Genomic DNA, 16847 nt, shown 5'->3' with positions numbered 1-16847 from the left:
GTCCTATGCCCATTCAAGGCTTGCATGAGGATTCCAGCTTGCAACATAGACATCTTAGTTTAAAATTCTTACTACCACTTATAGATTATTTAGTGGAAAGCTAAAAGTATTAATAATTTAAGACTAATGGGGCATCTTAGAGAAACACAGAAGGTAAAACAAAGTCTATACATATGCACGAAGTGGTTTAAAATTAAACAGGTTTAAGACTTTAGACATTGTCAAAGAGAAAGTTAAAGAGTAGATTTTTCAGGTTTGACCTTTTAGCAAAAAGCAAATGAGAAGAGAGAGGACCATGGAGGTGACATTTTGCGGGTGAGACTGAGTGAGGGCCCTTGAAATTCGGCATAAATCATTTGAATTTCAACATTCAGATGCAATTCTTGAAAACTTGTGCTCATTTAATGTAATCATTTGAAGCCTTATCACACTTCAATTGAAAGTAATTTACAGCTGTTTATATTGAGAGTTTATCATGTAGAACACTCTTTTAACAATATGAAATACTGTCCAATCACTCTGGTCGCCGTATCTAATGTTTCTTCTGCACATGATCCCATAAATTACTTTAATGGAGCAGTAATTTTCTCACATAAGTTTGTGATTTTGTGGCTAATCTTCTGAGAACATATGTTCACAGACACTAAAGACAGCACTCTGACTTATAATGTTGGGTAATAACGGAGATATACTTCAAAGAAGTGATTTCCTTACTGACCCTTGGTAAGAACCCAGGAAAATGATGCAAGCCTCATGCATTCGTTTGTTAATTAGGAGACTGCACATTCATTTCTGCTGCCTTTTATATGTGCAGGAAGGGTGCTGGCTGTGACCATTCTGCAAACCAAGGAGATAAGCAGTGACCTGCAGCGATGCTCTTTCTCTATTCTGTGCTTTACTCTTCTATACAGGAGCCAATATCAGCACGGTCGTTGAATTGTACTTCATCAACTTGGAAAGACTGTTGAAGTAAGATAAAGGATGCACACGGCTGTTTTATTTCAGTAGACCCTTTTTATCAGTGCCTGTGATAATTGTAGCAATAGCATGGCTCTACCACATCAACAAACCATCTGTGGGCCCTTTGCAGAAAAATGGGCCACAGCCCAGTGGTGCCAAAATCTTTCAGCAGGAGATGTCATGGCTTCAAAATAAGAGTGTCCACCTTCGCCTTACAAACAGGATGGATGCATTCAGATTTGGTAAAGGAACACATAAGCATTCTCAAACTTTTTATAAGTGATAATGGAAATTAAAGCACAATTGTTAACATTCATCTTGAAGTTCAAGAGATATACATGAACACCAGAGTGACAAAATCCTCTTGCTGATAGCACCAGTCATGACAGTGGCCATTTAATACATCTTTTTTTTTTTTTTTTAACCAAAAGAAGAAGACAGATCCCTTCTCTCTCTTTCTAAACAGACATCTAGTCATTAAAAACATGAAAAATGGCATTTATGTTTTTCTTAAAAAGCATTTTCCAAAATTTAGTGATCCAAGAAGTGAAAGTCCAGTGTAGCAACAAATTACAACACAGCAAAATTTGACTTTAATCATATGACTCTATCACTCACAATTGCAGAAGTTTAGCTAAGTTCATTATGTATGTATTCTGTGTATATAGCATTCTTTCTGGTCACCAATAACTTTATTTAGTACATTTGAAATACAGATTTTTCTCCTGACTTTAGTGTTCAGAGCAGCCTGTAAATACTTGTAACATGGAATTTTTAGCTTGCCCCCCAAAAAGCATTCTAGTTTCTTTTCACAACATACTGCTAAATCAGAAACCCTAATGTATTAGTCTGTTCTCATGCTGCTAACAAAGACGTACCCGAGATAGGGTAATTTCTTTTTTTTTTTTTTTTTTGAGGCGGAGTCTCGCTCTGTCGCCCGGACTGGAGTGCAGTGGCCGGATCTCAGCTCACTGCAAGCTCCGCCTCCCGGGTTTACGCCATTCTCCTGCCTCAGCCTCCCGAGTAGCTGGGACTACAGGCGCCCGCCACCTCGACCGGCTAGTTTTTTTGTATTTTTAGTAGAGACGGGGTTTCACTGTGTTAGCCAGGATGGTCTCGATCTCCTGACCTCGTGATCCGCCCGTCTCGGCCGATAGGGTAATTTCTAAAGTAAAGAAGTTTAACGAACTCACAGTTCAGCATGGATGGGGAGGCCTCACAATCATGGTGGAAGGCAAAGGAGACACAAAGTCACATCTTACATGGTGGCAGGCAAGAGAGCATGTGCAGGGGACTCCTCTTTCTAACACCATCATATCTTGTGAGACTTATTCACTATCATGAAAACATCATGGGAAAGAGCCACCTCCATGATTCAGTTACCTCACACTGGATCCCTCCCATGACATGTGGGAATTATAGGAGCTACAATTCAAGGTGGGTGGGGACACAGCCAAACCATATCATTCTGCCCTCTGAAATCTCATGTCCTCACATTTCAAAACCAGTCATGCCTCCCCAACAGTCTTGCAAAGTCTTAACATATTTCAGCATTAACTCAGAAATCCATAGTCCAAAGTCACATCTGAGAAAGGGCAAGTCCCTTCTGCCTATGAACCTATAAAAGTGAAAACAAGTTAGTTACTTCCTAGATACAAAGGGGGCACAGGCATTGGGTAAATACACCTGTTCCAAATGGGAGAAATTGGCCAAAACGAAGCGGCTATATGCCCCATGTGAAGCTAATCCAAAATCCAGAGAGGCAGTCAAATATTAAAGCTCCAAAATGATCTCCTTTGACTCCATGTCTCACATCCAGGACATGCTGATGCAAGAGACGGATTCCCATGGTCTTGGACAGCTCCACTCCTGTGGCTTTGAAGGGTACAGCCTCTCTCCCAGTTGCTTTCATTGGCTGGCATTGAGTGTCTGCAGCTTTTCCAGGCACATGGTGTAAGCAGTCAGTGGCTCTAACATTCTGGGGTCTGGAAGATGGTGACTCTCTTCCCACAGTTCCATTAGGCAGTGCCCCCAGCGAACTCTGTGTGAGGGCTCCAACCCCACATTTCTCTTCTGCACTGGTTTTCCATGAGGGACCTAGCAGAGGTTTTCCACGAGGGACCCTCCACTGCAGCAAACTTCCACCTGGATATGCAAGAGTTTCCATAGGGCCTCTGAAATCTAGGTGGAGGTCCCCAAACCTCAATTCTTGACTTCTGTGCATTCACAGGCTCAACACCATATATAGGCTACCAAGACTTGGGGCTTGTACCCTCTGAAGCCACAGCTCAAGCTGTACCTTAGCCTTTTTTAGCCATGGCTGGAGCAGCTGGGGCACAAGGCACCAGGACCCTACACTGCAGAGCAGAAGGGCCCTGGGCCCTGCCCACAAAAACATTTTTACTTCCTAGGCCACTGTGCCTGTAATGGGAGGGGCTGCCATGAAGGTCTCTGACATTCCCTAAAGACATTTTCCTTATTGTCTTGTTGATTAACTTTTGGCTTCTTGTTACTTATGCAAATTTTGGCAGCCAACTTGTATTTCTCCTCAGAAAATGGGTTTTCCTTTTCTATTGCAGTGCCAGGCTGCGAATTTTCCAAACTTTTATGCTCTGCTTCCCCTTAATCACTTTGCCACCTTAGAAATTTCTTCTAATGGATACCCTAAATCATCTCTCTCAAGTTCAAAGTTTCACAAATCTCTAGGGCAGGGACAAAATGCTGCCAGTCTATTTGCTAAAACATAACAAGAGTCACCTTTATGCCAGTTCCCAAGAAGTTCCTCATCTCCATCTAAGACCACCTCAACCTGGACTTCATTGTCCATATCATTATCAGCATTTTGGTCACAGCCATTCAACAAGTCTCTAGGAAGTTCCAAGCTTTCTCACATTTTCCTGTCTTCTTCTGAGCCCTCCAAACTGTTCCAAGCTCTGCCTAGTACTGAATTCCAAAGTCGCTTCCACATTTTCAGGTATCATTACAGCAGCACTCCTCTCTATTGGTACCAATTTACTATACTAGTCTGTTCTCACACTGCTAATAAAGACATACCTGAGACTAGGCAATTTATAAAGGAAAGCTGTTTCATGGACTCACAGTTCAGCATGGCTGGGGAAGCCTCACAATCATGGTGGAAGGTAAAGGAGAAGCAAAGTCATGTCTTAGATGGTTGCAGGCGAGAGAGCATGTGCAGAGAAACTTCCCTTTATAAAACCATCATATCTTGTGAGACTTAGTCACTATTATGAGACTAGCATGGGAAAGACACGTCCCCATGAGTCAATTACCTCCCACCAGGTCCCTCTCAGGACACATGGGAATTATGGGAGTTATAATTCAAGATGATATTTGAGTGGAACACAGCCAAAGCATATCACCTACTGTACCTAAATTCTAATCTTATACAAGACAATTTTAAAATATGGGCTAATCTTTGCCTTTCATCCATAGATTAATGAGCTTTATTTATGTGGAAATAATAACAAAATTATTTTATGCTGTTAAAACTATTTTATTTGAAGTTCACGATATTTTATCCCTAATGGATAATCCTAAAATACGCTTGCAACCACAATATGCTGTCTTTTCTGAGACAATGTTTTCTATATATAAGAAGTAGCAAAATGTAGTAAGAAAATGACAGAACTGGGTCTGAAGGCCTGAATTCTAGCCCCAAATATGCTGCTGGTCACTTCTCCAATCTGGGGTTTCCATTTGTAAAATTATATTTCACAGACATTGAAAAATTTAAATACTAATCTGTGAGTGTTTGTTTCTGAACCTCACTTTGTCACTTTAAAACAAAATTATGTAATCATTTTACCATAAAGAATATGAGAGAATTAATCCTCCAGCTTTCTCATTTTATTCTTTCTTCTCTAAAACAGATGCTGTAAGTATTTCCAAGTGTCTTCAGCCTTGGAAAGATAAAACTTCCTTTGCTTGCTGCAGTATTTATGTATACAATTGATTCATGAAACAAGGGATGCATTTTTAAGAATGGCTTGATTTTCTTTGGAAAAAACAGTTTGCACTAAAAACATTAAATCAGGTGCAGTTTATGTGCCAATGAACCAAGGAACACCAGACAGTAAATAAAGCTGAGAATACTGCACATTCAAACAGAAAGAAAATGAGAAGAGGAAACTGCACGAGTATTGAACTAACATGGAGAGCATAAACTACATAGTGACTGACACAGTTTAAAATTGCTTTCATTCTTTCTCAACACTTTTCACTCAGTGGTTTCTTTACAGCATTCAATTAACCTGCTCCCTCTTCTTCCAATTGCTCTTTGTTACTGTTAATGATATTTAAAAGATACACTAAATTATAGATTCAGAAATGTTTGGAAAAGATTCTGTTAATAGTTTTGCTATCTTCAGATGGCTTTAAAATTTTGAAGGGTGCAAACTGCTAAACTAAGAACAGTATTGGTGTCAGGATTCTTGGAGACCATGACAGTCAATACCAGGGTGACCTGCCAGCCCAGCAGATACTGAGGCACTGATGGCACTCCTGCCAATGGAAGACCATCCAGGCACAACCTCCTGGAACCTTGGCCCTTTGCCTACAACACAGGCCTCAGAATGATGTCGACATTTGAAAAAGATTTGTATTTACCACATCATTTATCATTATATTTGAACTTTTTAACATATACTCTGGAAATATATAAGTCAAACTCTCTTCATCACCACTTCCATCATGATGGTGTGAATCTCATGCCTGTTATAAAGAGATCCATCATCCATGGCAGTCCACTGCTCCTGCACCTCTAGATTGGAATTGACTTGCCATGTGATTTGTCTTGGTCTCTTTGTTTTTATAAAATTTGACTTCTGCTTCCCCAACCTTTAGAATGTTGTAATAACAAGAAGTTTGCATACGAATATGGAATGCTCACACACCATTATATTTGAGTGCACGGAGAGTAATGTGGTATATTAACCAACAGTGCTTAACCTTAAAAGACATTTGACAGAAAATCACCCACATGTCTCATCAAATTAAAATGAACAGTTAGAAATAACACTTCCATGGAATTACCTTATTTATTTTAGGAGCAAAATGAAATGAAATGAATGAGACCCTTACACAGGTATTAGTTTATGTTTGTCATAACAGCAAACAGAGCCATTGGCATGTGTATACCAATATCTACGATGAGAGGTAGAAAGAAATGAGCACCAGCCAAGCACATGGGAGTTGTGAGTGGAGGATTACTTCCAGTTCAGAAGATCCCAAAATGTTTTTTTGATGATCATCATTTAAGGTAAGCCCAAGACTATAGGGAAAAATTATACACAGAGAGTCAGAGGGAAAGGAGGGAGGGAGAGAGGGAGAGAGGGAGGAGAGAGAGAGAGAGAGAGAGAGAGAGAGAGAGAGAGAGAGAGAGAGAGAGAGAGAGAGAGAAAGAAAGAGAGACTTGTGGGAGCTAGAGAAAATTACAAGATAACTGCTTCTAGAGAAATCAGAAGAGAAGACATGGCATGTATAGAAAGTTATAAATAGTTCATCAGTCTAGATAATATTGATATATTTTTATGTATTGTTAAATATAAGTATATATTCACATAGAAACATATGCATAGAAAGACATACACCAAGAGTGAACAGGAGGCTTTTGTATTGTCTCACTACTATTGGAAACTTCCCAGTTTCTTTCCTTTGTGCTCTCCTGTTATTCTAGGAGGCTTCCTTTTATTTCCACTAATGACAGTTTATCTTCAGGTTAGTGTCAAAGCTGCAGGCTATTATCATTGAAACATTGGGTAATATTTTTGTACAAAATTTTTCCCCAGTGAATTTTATTTCCTCATAACCTCCCTCTTGTGAAGATGGTCTCTATTCAATGTAGGGAAAGTTCTCCACTGGAAAAAAAAAAAAAAAGGAAAGATCTGCAATATTATACAAGCTGAAAAGTTTTTCCACTTTCATTTTTCCTAGTGTATGGTATAATAAGCTAGCATTTCTTTACATTGTAAAGGTAAGAATGATGTAGAAACCAGGAAAGAATTAGTGTACATAAACTCATATTTTGTTATTCCTCATAGCAAATAATATCACAAAAGATAAACCAATTATTTGTAGAAACTTACTAAACCATGTCTGTTTGCACAAGTTTAAAATTTGCTAAGTCTTCTCGTCAAATAAATTTAAACAGCTTACTATGAAGATTGATAGGTATTTAAACTGACCTTAGAAATCAGGTATATAATTTCTGACTTTTTGGTTTTGTAATTAAGGCGTGAAAGTGTGACCGAAATTTAAATTCAATAAATTAGACCGGGAGCCATATCTTTAAAAGTACATGTAGATTTTTGTTCCATGATACTATTTTAAAATGTACTCAAAGCTTGTAGATTTAATTACAGGATTACTAATTTGTTTCCAAATATATGAGACTTAAAATTTAAGTATAACTTTAACAAAATATTTAATCATTCAATTGTTCTTCAAAATATGAATCTTCCTTATATTTTTAAGGAAAAATGACTTATCTAGTCTAACAGTATGCTGACTTCATTTCTTTTTTCTAGCATTAAATTGCATATAAACCAGTTTTTCAAGCTTTAAAAATATGTCTCAAATTAAAAATTGGTTTCTTGAGGTTTTCAGGTGTATTAGTTCATTTTCACACTGCTATAAAAATACCACCTGAGACTGGGTAATTTATAAATGAAAGAAGTTTAATTGTCTCACAGTTCTGCATGGCTGGGTAGGTTGCAGGAAACTTATAATCATGATGGAACGGGAGGGGAAGCAAGGCATGTCTTACATGGCAGCAGGAGGGAGAGAAGAAGCAGAGCTCCAGGCACTTATCAAACAACCAGATTTCATGAGAACTCACTCACTAACATGAGAACAGCATGGGCCGGGCGCAGTGGCTCAAGTCTGTAATCCCAGCACTTTGGGAGGCCGAGATGGGCGGATCACGAGGTGAGGAGATCGAGACCATCCTGGCTAACACGGTGAAACCCCGTCTCTACTAAAAAAATACAAAAAAAAAAAAAAAAACTAGTTGGGCGAGGTGGCGGCGCCTGTAGTCCCAGTTACTCAGGAGGCTGAGGCAGGAGAATGGCGTAAACCCGGGAGGCGGAGCTTGCAGTGAGCTGAGATCCGGCCACTGCACTCCAGCCTGGGCGACAGAGTGAGACTCTGTCTCAAAAAAAAAAAAAGAGAGAACAGCATGGGGGAAATCGCCCCCATGATCCTATCACCTCCCACCAAGTCCCTCCCTCCACATGTGGGGATGACAATTCGGATTGTAACTTGAGATGAAATTTGGATGGGGACACAGCCAAACCATATCATCAATTATCACTAATATTCCTGCTTACAATTCAGAAATATACCCCATTTTGGTACAATTTGGAAATACAAGAAAGTGATATCTTCTCTGAGCACACTCTTCCCTAAAATGTCAATTATAAATTTAAGACTCAGAAAATGTGTTGATTTTTCAAACGTTGTGTCAAATAGATAGATATATGACTGGAACGATTAACTCAAAAGTGAATGACTTATTCATTATATTGAAAATGGAAAGCCTGAGTCCCAAAACAATAGATGTATTCTAATCTCTATGTATCCCCTAGGATTTGTGCCTCCCATTTGTTTAATTGGGTGTTGCTAGTGAAATGGCAGTCTTATTAGCTTTAACATACTTAAATTTATGTTCCTGACTCATGTATCTCATTTTCAAACCATCCAACCATCTATGTTACGATATCATCTTACATCTTCTATCTTAAATTTTATACAAAGTGTGAAAGATCTCAACTTGTCTTCATTCTAAGAAAAATTCCTGCAATGTTGTCGAATTTGAAATCCTTTTTCTTATATTCTAGGTTTCAGTTTTTACAGTGCTAATAAGAAGACAAATGAGACTGGCATAGAACATTTTTTTGTTGTTGTTTTATCGTTGGTGCTATGTGTGAATTCCAAGGTAGTATTTTGATGAGGAACATGTTTAGTGATAATAATTTCTTTGATTTCTTGGCATTTTTATTAGTATATATTGAAGTTCCAGAATCATCTATTCTTTCAAGAATTGTCTTAATATATCAACATATACTACCTTTCCCTAATCTCTACCCTGTATTCATTTAGTCAGCACAACCAAATACATCGTCTTCTTTGTATCTATGTTTGTCGATTTTTTTCCAAGACCCCTTTAGTTTCCACTATCTCCTTCTCCAAATAATGATGGTTGTAACTGTAAGTTCTTATTAATATCCACCTAATCATCAAGTATGTGTGTTAATTCTCCCTTTAAAACATGCCTAAAAATTATTCCATCTCTGTTACTTTTTGGGGACACAATAACCTCTCCGAGATAGAATCCAGCAAATGGAGTGGATGTCATTATGTCTTGAAATATTAATCTGAATTTTAGTGGAGAAATTGCAGATAGAATTGGTTACTTGAAATCAATATAATGCACTAATCCAAGATGTTAGGGACTAAGAACCTGAGACAGATCAACAGGCTGAGTCATAGGAATGGGCCTGTAGGAATGGGCAAAACAGAAGATTGCACAGGGCAGGACAGAGGAACAAATTAGATAGGAGGGGATAAGAAGCAAAGATAGAGATCAAGGTGGGAGCACCTGCTAGAACATACGGAGAATGAAAAATAAGATCAGTTACCATAGGCATTAAATAATTATGGTTGTAGTTTTATCACTGCACATGACTGGAAGGAAAATATTGTGCTTTGTCCCTTCTTATTTGTGTACAAATCTTTCAGTTGTAATAATTTACTGTGTCAATAAAAATAAATGTTCTATTTGAAAACACTTTACCGCCACCTTTAAAAGGTGTCTACTTCACTCAGTGCTATAGGTCAATAGAGAAATTAGCGAGGGTAGAAGGAAGAAATTGAAGATGTGAAAGGTGATGTAGAATCAGTGTGACAATGTAATTCATTTACATTTTAATAAAAATTACACACAACTTCTCATTGCTTTTCTTAAAGATCATGAACTAAAATTTTAATATTTCTGTTTCTATGCTTGAAAAACAATCTTTCTCCCTTGCCCCTACCATAAGCAGTGGCTAGCTAAAATAAACTAATCCAAAACGTTTCAGTTCTTTCCTCAAAAATCCCACTCAATGAAGTCCGAAAACTAGTTCTAAGGATATCTCAATTTACGAGTGACAACTTCCGGTAGTGTGAAGAAATAGAATCTTCCTAACATATACACAATGACTACTTTTTTTCTTTTTCCAAGACTAGAGCCATTATAAGCTGAAATATAGGTAGAGACAGGTGCTTCACAACAATGTTTCAGTGATGGACCACTTCCACATATGCAAGGATGGTCTCATAAAATTATAATACTGGCCTGGCATGGTGGCTCACACCTGTAATCCTAGCACTTTGGGAGGCTGAGGCGGGTGGATCACAATGTCAAGAGATCGAGACAGTCCTGGTCCACATGGTGAAACCCCATGTCAACTAAAAATATAAAAATTAGCTGGGCATGGTGGTGCATGCCTGTAGTCCCAGCTACTCGGAAGGCTGAGGCAAGAGAATCGCTTGAACCCAGGAAGCAGAGGTTGCAGTGAGCTGAGATCGCACCACTGCACTCCAGCCTGGAGATAGAGCAAAACTCTGTATTAAATATATATATATATATATACATATACACATACATACTGTGTTTTTACTATGCTTTTCTTTGTTTCTGTGTTTTTAGATATACTAATGCTTACCATTGTGTTACAATTGTCTACAGTATCCAGGAGAGTAACATGTACAGGTGTACAGCCTAGGAGAAATAGGGCATGCCATACAGCCTAGATGTCTGGTGGATTATACCATCTAGGATTGCATAAATGCACTCTGTATGTTTATATGATGAAATCCCCTGAAGGACACATTTCTTAAAATGTAGCCCATCGTTAAGTAACACATGACTCTGTATTACATCTTCTAACCCTTCTGCTTCTGGAAAAGCACAGACTTTGTTCCTTTACTAAATAATACTGAGCACAGCCTCTGAATAGAACCAAAAGAGAAGTTGCATGGTAAAAAGGTAATACTGAGTATGGCCTCAGAATAGAGCCAAAAAAGAAGTTGAAAAGGTAAAAAGGAATTAATGAATAGTTTTTTTGTTGTCGTCGTTTTTGTAGCCTGGATAATTTGGGTTAAGATAATGTTTCAACAGAAACAGACCCTGAATTACTGAAACCAAAAGGGATGTCTTGGGTTGTTTCACACGAGTTTTCATCAGATTTGTATTTCTGCAAAATGTGGTTTTCCATATTTTTGTTAGACTTCAGCCAAAACTTCTGCTGTGTAGAAAGGGAAATGCAATTTTTTTCATGGTATCAATGAGTGAGAACATACAAATACATAAAACATTAGTATTAATGAAAGGATAAAAAAAGCTAACAAGTGTAAAAGTGAAGCACCCTGTTACCATTTATCTGAGCTTTCTGGGGGAGAAACCTGATGTCATAGAACGCAATCAGCAAGGACTGCGCTTAAGAGGAACTTTGAGTAATTATATGAAACAGGTCAAAATATCTGAAAATACTTCTAAGTATCCTAAAAAAATAAAAATATCACATTAAAATTAAAATAACTCATCCATTCAGAGATGGTTATCACCAATCCCTAATTGCCAATCGCTCTGTTGGATGTTCAAGATACAGTAATGCAATATAGACAAAGACTTAGCCTTACCTTCTACAAGTTTACTGTTTGTTAGATTTTCCAGCATATTTAAATGTGGAAAATGATAACACAAAGGAAGAGGATCAATATATCCTGAAAGAAGAAAAAAGTCCAAATGAAACAGAACTTTCTTTAAATGTCACAAGTGTGTGTGTGTGTGTGTGTGTGTATGTGTGTGTGTGTGAATCAGGAAAAATACTTATTAAGGAAGAACTGAAAACTGACATATGACTTCAATTAAATTGTGTTTAGAATCATACACAGTGTTTCTTTAGTTAATACTTTGTAAAATATATTTAAATATACTCCTGAATTTAACTGGTCACAAATCACTTTGTCATCTTCATACTATGCCAAGTTAGAGAAACACACAATAAAATAACATCTTTGGACAGTCAGTCTTCTTTAGAGCAATTGTAGTAAGGTTAGTGATACATCAACAACACAAAACAAAACAAAAAAACCAAAATCAAATAGACAAAAAAAAGTCACTTGTGGCTTTCAGATTTTCCACATAGTAGGGCTTAGGGGTGACAATCCTGATGGTGGTGAGTGACATTCTCATTTGTATATAAAGCACATTGTCTTCATTTAGACTGTGTCCTTATCTGTGCTTGTCTGGAGAGGCTGCTAATGGAGATTATTAGGGACTCACATCACATCAAGCTACCTTTTTGAGTTGCCACAGTTGAGTTGCCATAGGCAAATTGGTATATTTTCATGCCACATAGTTACATGAAAATATACCAGTAACAGTGTAGAAGAGTTTTTTACTGGTCACTATTCATAACCTATATTATCTGATTTCAGCCAAGATTTTTTTTAACTCATGGCTAAATGTTATTGAAAATTAAATCTCCTCTCAAGGATAAAACTAGATCAGTCTCTTGAGTGAATTTCTCAGATTTAGTTGTAGAAAATATCATATTTATCTAATTTCAATTTGAATGTTAAAAAACATAATATCTGTGTATAAAGAGCCATTAAAAAAAAAACCTCACCTTGACTGAACCATTCCACTTCTGGCACTCCAAACTATATAGAAAACTATGCCCCCCCCCAAATTTATTGCTGTATGTTTATGACAATTAATTTAAATAACCAAAATGTTTAATAATGGTGAACAACTGCACAGACTATAAAATGTCTACTAGATGAAATGCTACTAGATATACTGTTATGTAGCTATTAAAATTGCATTCATAAAATATTTATAATAATATACAAATGAAATCTGCTGTAATGTTTAATACTGTTATCATATAAAACTGCATAAAAATAATGAGTTCAACTATGATTACAGAAAATGTACATTATAGGGCCAGAAATAATTACATCAAAATATTGACAACAGTTGACTTTTGTAGTGGGAATTTGAATCCATTATCTTTTCCTGTTTTTTTGTACTTCATATAGTAAGCATATTTTGATGTGTAAATATATAAACCTCTTAACTATTTTGTAAATTATGTTCTCTGATACACTTTGGAGCTATAAGCCTTTGGTTAGTTTCTGCGACAGTTTTTTGTTCTATTTTGCTTTGTTTTCATCTCTGTAAAAGAACAAATTTTCTCCATGCTCTTACACCCCAACTATCAACACAGAAGGTTTTTGTGACCAAGTGAGCTTGGGTTTTCCCGCACACATCAAGCAAGCAATCAATTCTGCAGCAGACACAGGTTGACTGTCCTCTAATTCAGTTCAATTCTAACACTATCCATCTGGAGTTAGCATCAGATCCCAGGGTAAGGACTCAGTTTTCAAGAATGCCTCCTCCCACCACTTCAGAAGCCAATTGCAAGCCTGGGTTGGTCTGCCTGTGTTTCTGATTGACGAGCTACAAATCATTCCTATAGACCCTTCCTTTACTAGAGCTGCTCACAGAACTCAGGGAAACACTTAGGCTTACTTGTTTATCACAAAGGAAGTTACAAAGGATATTGGTGAACACCAGATGAAGAGATGGGCAGGGAAGGAGATGAGGGTGGCAGTGTACAGCTTCCATGACCTCCCCAGGACCCTCCAGAAGCCCCCAAGTGTTTGACTATCTGGAAGTTCTTTAAACACTTTTTTCTGGGTTCTTACAGAGGTCTCATTACAAAGGCATGATTGATTAAATCATTGGCCATTGATGATCACCTTAACCTTCATCCTCTTTCTCCTCTCCCAGGGGTGGGTTGGGGCAGAAAGTCCCAACCCTCTAATCCTGCCTTGGTTTTTCTGGTGAATAGCCCCATCCTGAAGCTACCTAAGGGGCTGCCAGCTCTCAGTCTACTAATCAACTCATTAGCATACAAAATGTATGACTTTGAAGATTCCAGGGATTTTAGGAATCATATGCCAAAAACTGGGGATGAAGAATATATATATATATATAAAATCACACACCAAATTCTGAAATTGAAAATAACCAACCCGGCTTATGGAAGCATAATCGTGATTTTTTGGGGGGAATCCTTTAATTCATAACTTATATACTGTACTTTTACTGCATATACAACTTTTCAATTATTTAATAAATTATTGATGGCATCATAGCATTAATTTTAATATATTCATGTTGACTTAGTACCAATTCAAGGACTTCCTTTCAGCTAAATAAAATATATCTATGGGGAAAATTCTTGTTAAACTTTGTTTTATGCACTATTTTATTTACATCTCAGAGGAGATCTAAATTATCTATTCTAAGATTAGTTGGGCCAACAATATCTTAAGAAAAGAAATGACAGACTCTAAATTGGAAATTAAATATCAATCCACTAATGAGTTAACAGATCTTTTGATACTGTCTCTAAGTGATCAGGTCTGTGCTTCTACTGACTTCTAGCACTGAAACTTGTTCTAAAAACGTATAATCAGAGGAAAGAGTATAATGGGAATTGTAATAGGCATATATTTTTTTAGCTACTTCTGATATGCACTGATATGGGTGCCTTGCATATGTCACAGTTACGAGTAAATATACATTATATCTGTTCCAAAGTAGATATTTACGTGCCTAGTTTACAAAGAGAAACAACAGTAGAAAGGTTATAAAAATTGCCCAAATTCCAAAACCCAGAAAACTGATAGATTATCTTTGTATGGAGTCTCTCTCACACCATCCTTTGTTGTTGGTGTTTGGTGGTTTAATACAGTCATGGATCATATAGTAAAAACTTTTCAAATATTTCAGCCATAGAGTTAAAATATCTTAGATATTTAAACTACATTTATAATTTATATTAAAAATATCAGCTCATAATTGTGTCATCCCCCAGTGTTTTTAAAACTGGTTATTATACATAACTAACTGCCCCACCCTTCAGCTAAATGGCTTTAATATTTTAATATTCCTATTTTTACCATGTAATGGGACAGGCAATGTAAAGAGCGCCATATTTTCAAATCGAAGCCAGACATGCATAAAGTCTACTTCCTTAAAAGAAAATGAACTCTCCAAGAGATAAAATAAGGGAAGATGCTGAGGCATTGAGAGTAATTTGCCTTCACAGTGTCCTCCATAAATGGAGACTTAAGAAATATGATTGAAGATACATATCAATAAGATGTAGGCAAGTAAGCAAGTGTTTTAATTATCTTCCTGTGATTTCCTGTCTAAATATGAAGACATCTAGAATCCCATTCTCTATTCCAGGAACATATTTAGTATTGTTCACTGACAGCGTAAGTTTCTCCCTACCATCACATTTATTATTGTTTAATTAAACAGAGACAAGTCAAGTGGTTCAGAAAGAAACCAAGTAAATGAATCCCCATCAGTCTTTACATAATTAATGATATTCTCTGTAGACAGCACAATTTATTAAATTGCTGAGCAGAACCACTTCAGATAAACTTATTTATGTATTCTGAGTCAAAGACTATTCTAGAAACTGTCGAACATTGGAAACTAAGTCAGTGGATTTTTTTAAAAATGTGTAAGTATGACAAAATTTAGGAGAGTAAAAACTATTAATAGTGCCCCATTACTTCTTTCTGCATTTTAAGAACCCTTAATATAGTGCTTTAGCAATTTTGAAAGCAAAATCACTTAAGAAAAATACTATGAAAAATTAAGGTATTAGAAATAAAGTACATAATAAAAAAGTACTGATTTCTAGGGAAAAATAAATAATTCCCCACACTTAGACCATATACTTTTCTCCCTATGGAGTAAATTACAAGTGAAATTTTACATTTGAATGAATTTAGCCATAGGATATATATTGTAATTATTAAACATCTAACATAGCAACTTGAATGTTTCAAGAGACTTTATATTTTATATTTAAGATGAGTGAAAATATGTTTCAGGAATATGTTTTTTGTTCCTTAGGATTAAGTTTTATAGAGAGAGTGATAGACAGAAGTTTTATTCTTTCTGTCTCTGGGAGAGCACAGCAGTAATGATTCTCTATGAGGCCACCAACATGGTATAATTAATCAGGAAAAAGCAGGCTCTTATGCGGATCCTATTAATAAAGAAGGTAATGACCTCAAAGCATTTTATTTGTGTTTGGTTTAGGCAAAATTCTGTTGTATCATATTTTACACATTATTAACAACACTGTTTTTCAAGGACATATCACAGATTAAAATCACTGACCCAGATGACAAAAATTTTAACACAAGTTTGTGTTGTGAATGTCAATCATAGCTGTTAAAACTAATGTATGCTGTTAAAGAAAGAGCGTGTTGAACCATTCCAGCAAAATTTTTAGTGGGAAAATCCATTAAATAATTCAGGAGAAATTGTAATAATTAATCATTGGCCTTGAATAAACTGATAGAGGAAAACAACATACTATATTGTGCTTATTGAAACCTATACATGAAATTATTTTCAATTTCTGAAATGTATCATTTCAAATATAATGAGAATTCTTTCATTCATGATTCATAGATAATATCAAAGCTGTCTTGGATGCTGTTAGGACAGAGTATTTCTGGGAAACTATTAATCAATCTGAAGAAAGTAAAAATAGGTTTATAAAGTAGTCTAGACCCAAAAGGGAGGACAGACATTAATTTCTTATCTGATATACTGGATACATTAATATACAATGCATCTTTAGTACTTGACCTTAAGTGTCAAGAATATAATGCACCATTTCTCTTTTTATAAGCAGTACTTTAAAGAGGTGTTTCTGGTCAACATTATTTTGTACTGCAAGGTTAAAATGATGAAATGCATAAAAACATGAAATACA

At 36.4% G+C, this 16847-nt stretch overlaps 1 protein-coding gene across 1 annotated transcript in view; it reads left to right on the top strand.

Annotated features, from left to right (window-relative positions):
* CNTNAP2 (contactin associated protein 2) overlaps positions 1 to 16847 on the top strand; it is a 2313133-nt gene that overhangs the window by 67480 nt on the left and 2228806 nt on the right. The gene's annotated exons all lie outside the window — the stretch shown is intronic.

Source organism: Trachypithecus francoisi, unplaced genomic scaffold, assembly GCF_009764315.1.
Source record: "Trachypithecus francoisi isolate TF-2019V2 unplaced genomic scaffold, Tfra_2.0 Lachesis_group4, whole genome shotgun sequence".
In the NCBI taxonomy this organism is placed as follows: domain Eukaryota; kingdom Metazoa; phylum Chordata; class Mammalia; order Primates; family Cercopithecidae; genus Trachypithecus; species Trachypithecus francoisi.
The sequence above is the reverse complement of the archived record's forward strand: the minus strand, read 5'-3'. Positions and strand labels throughout refer to the sequence as shown.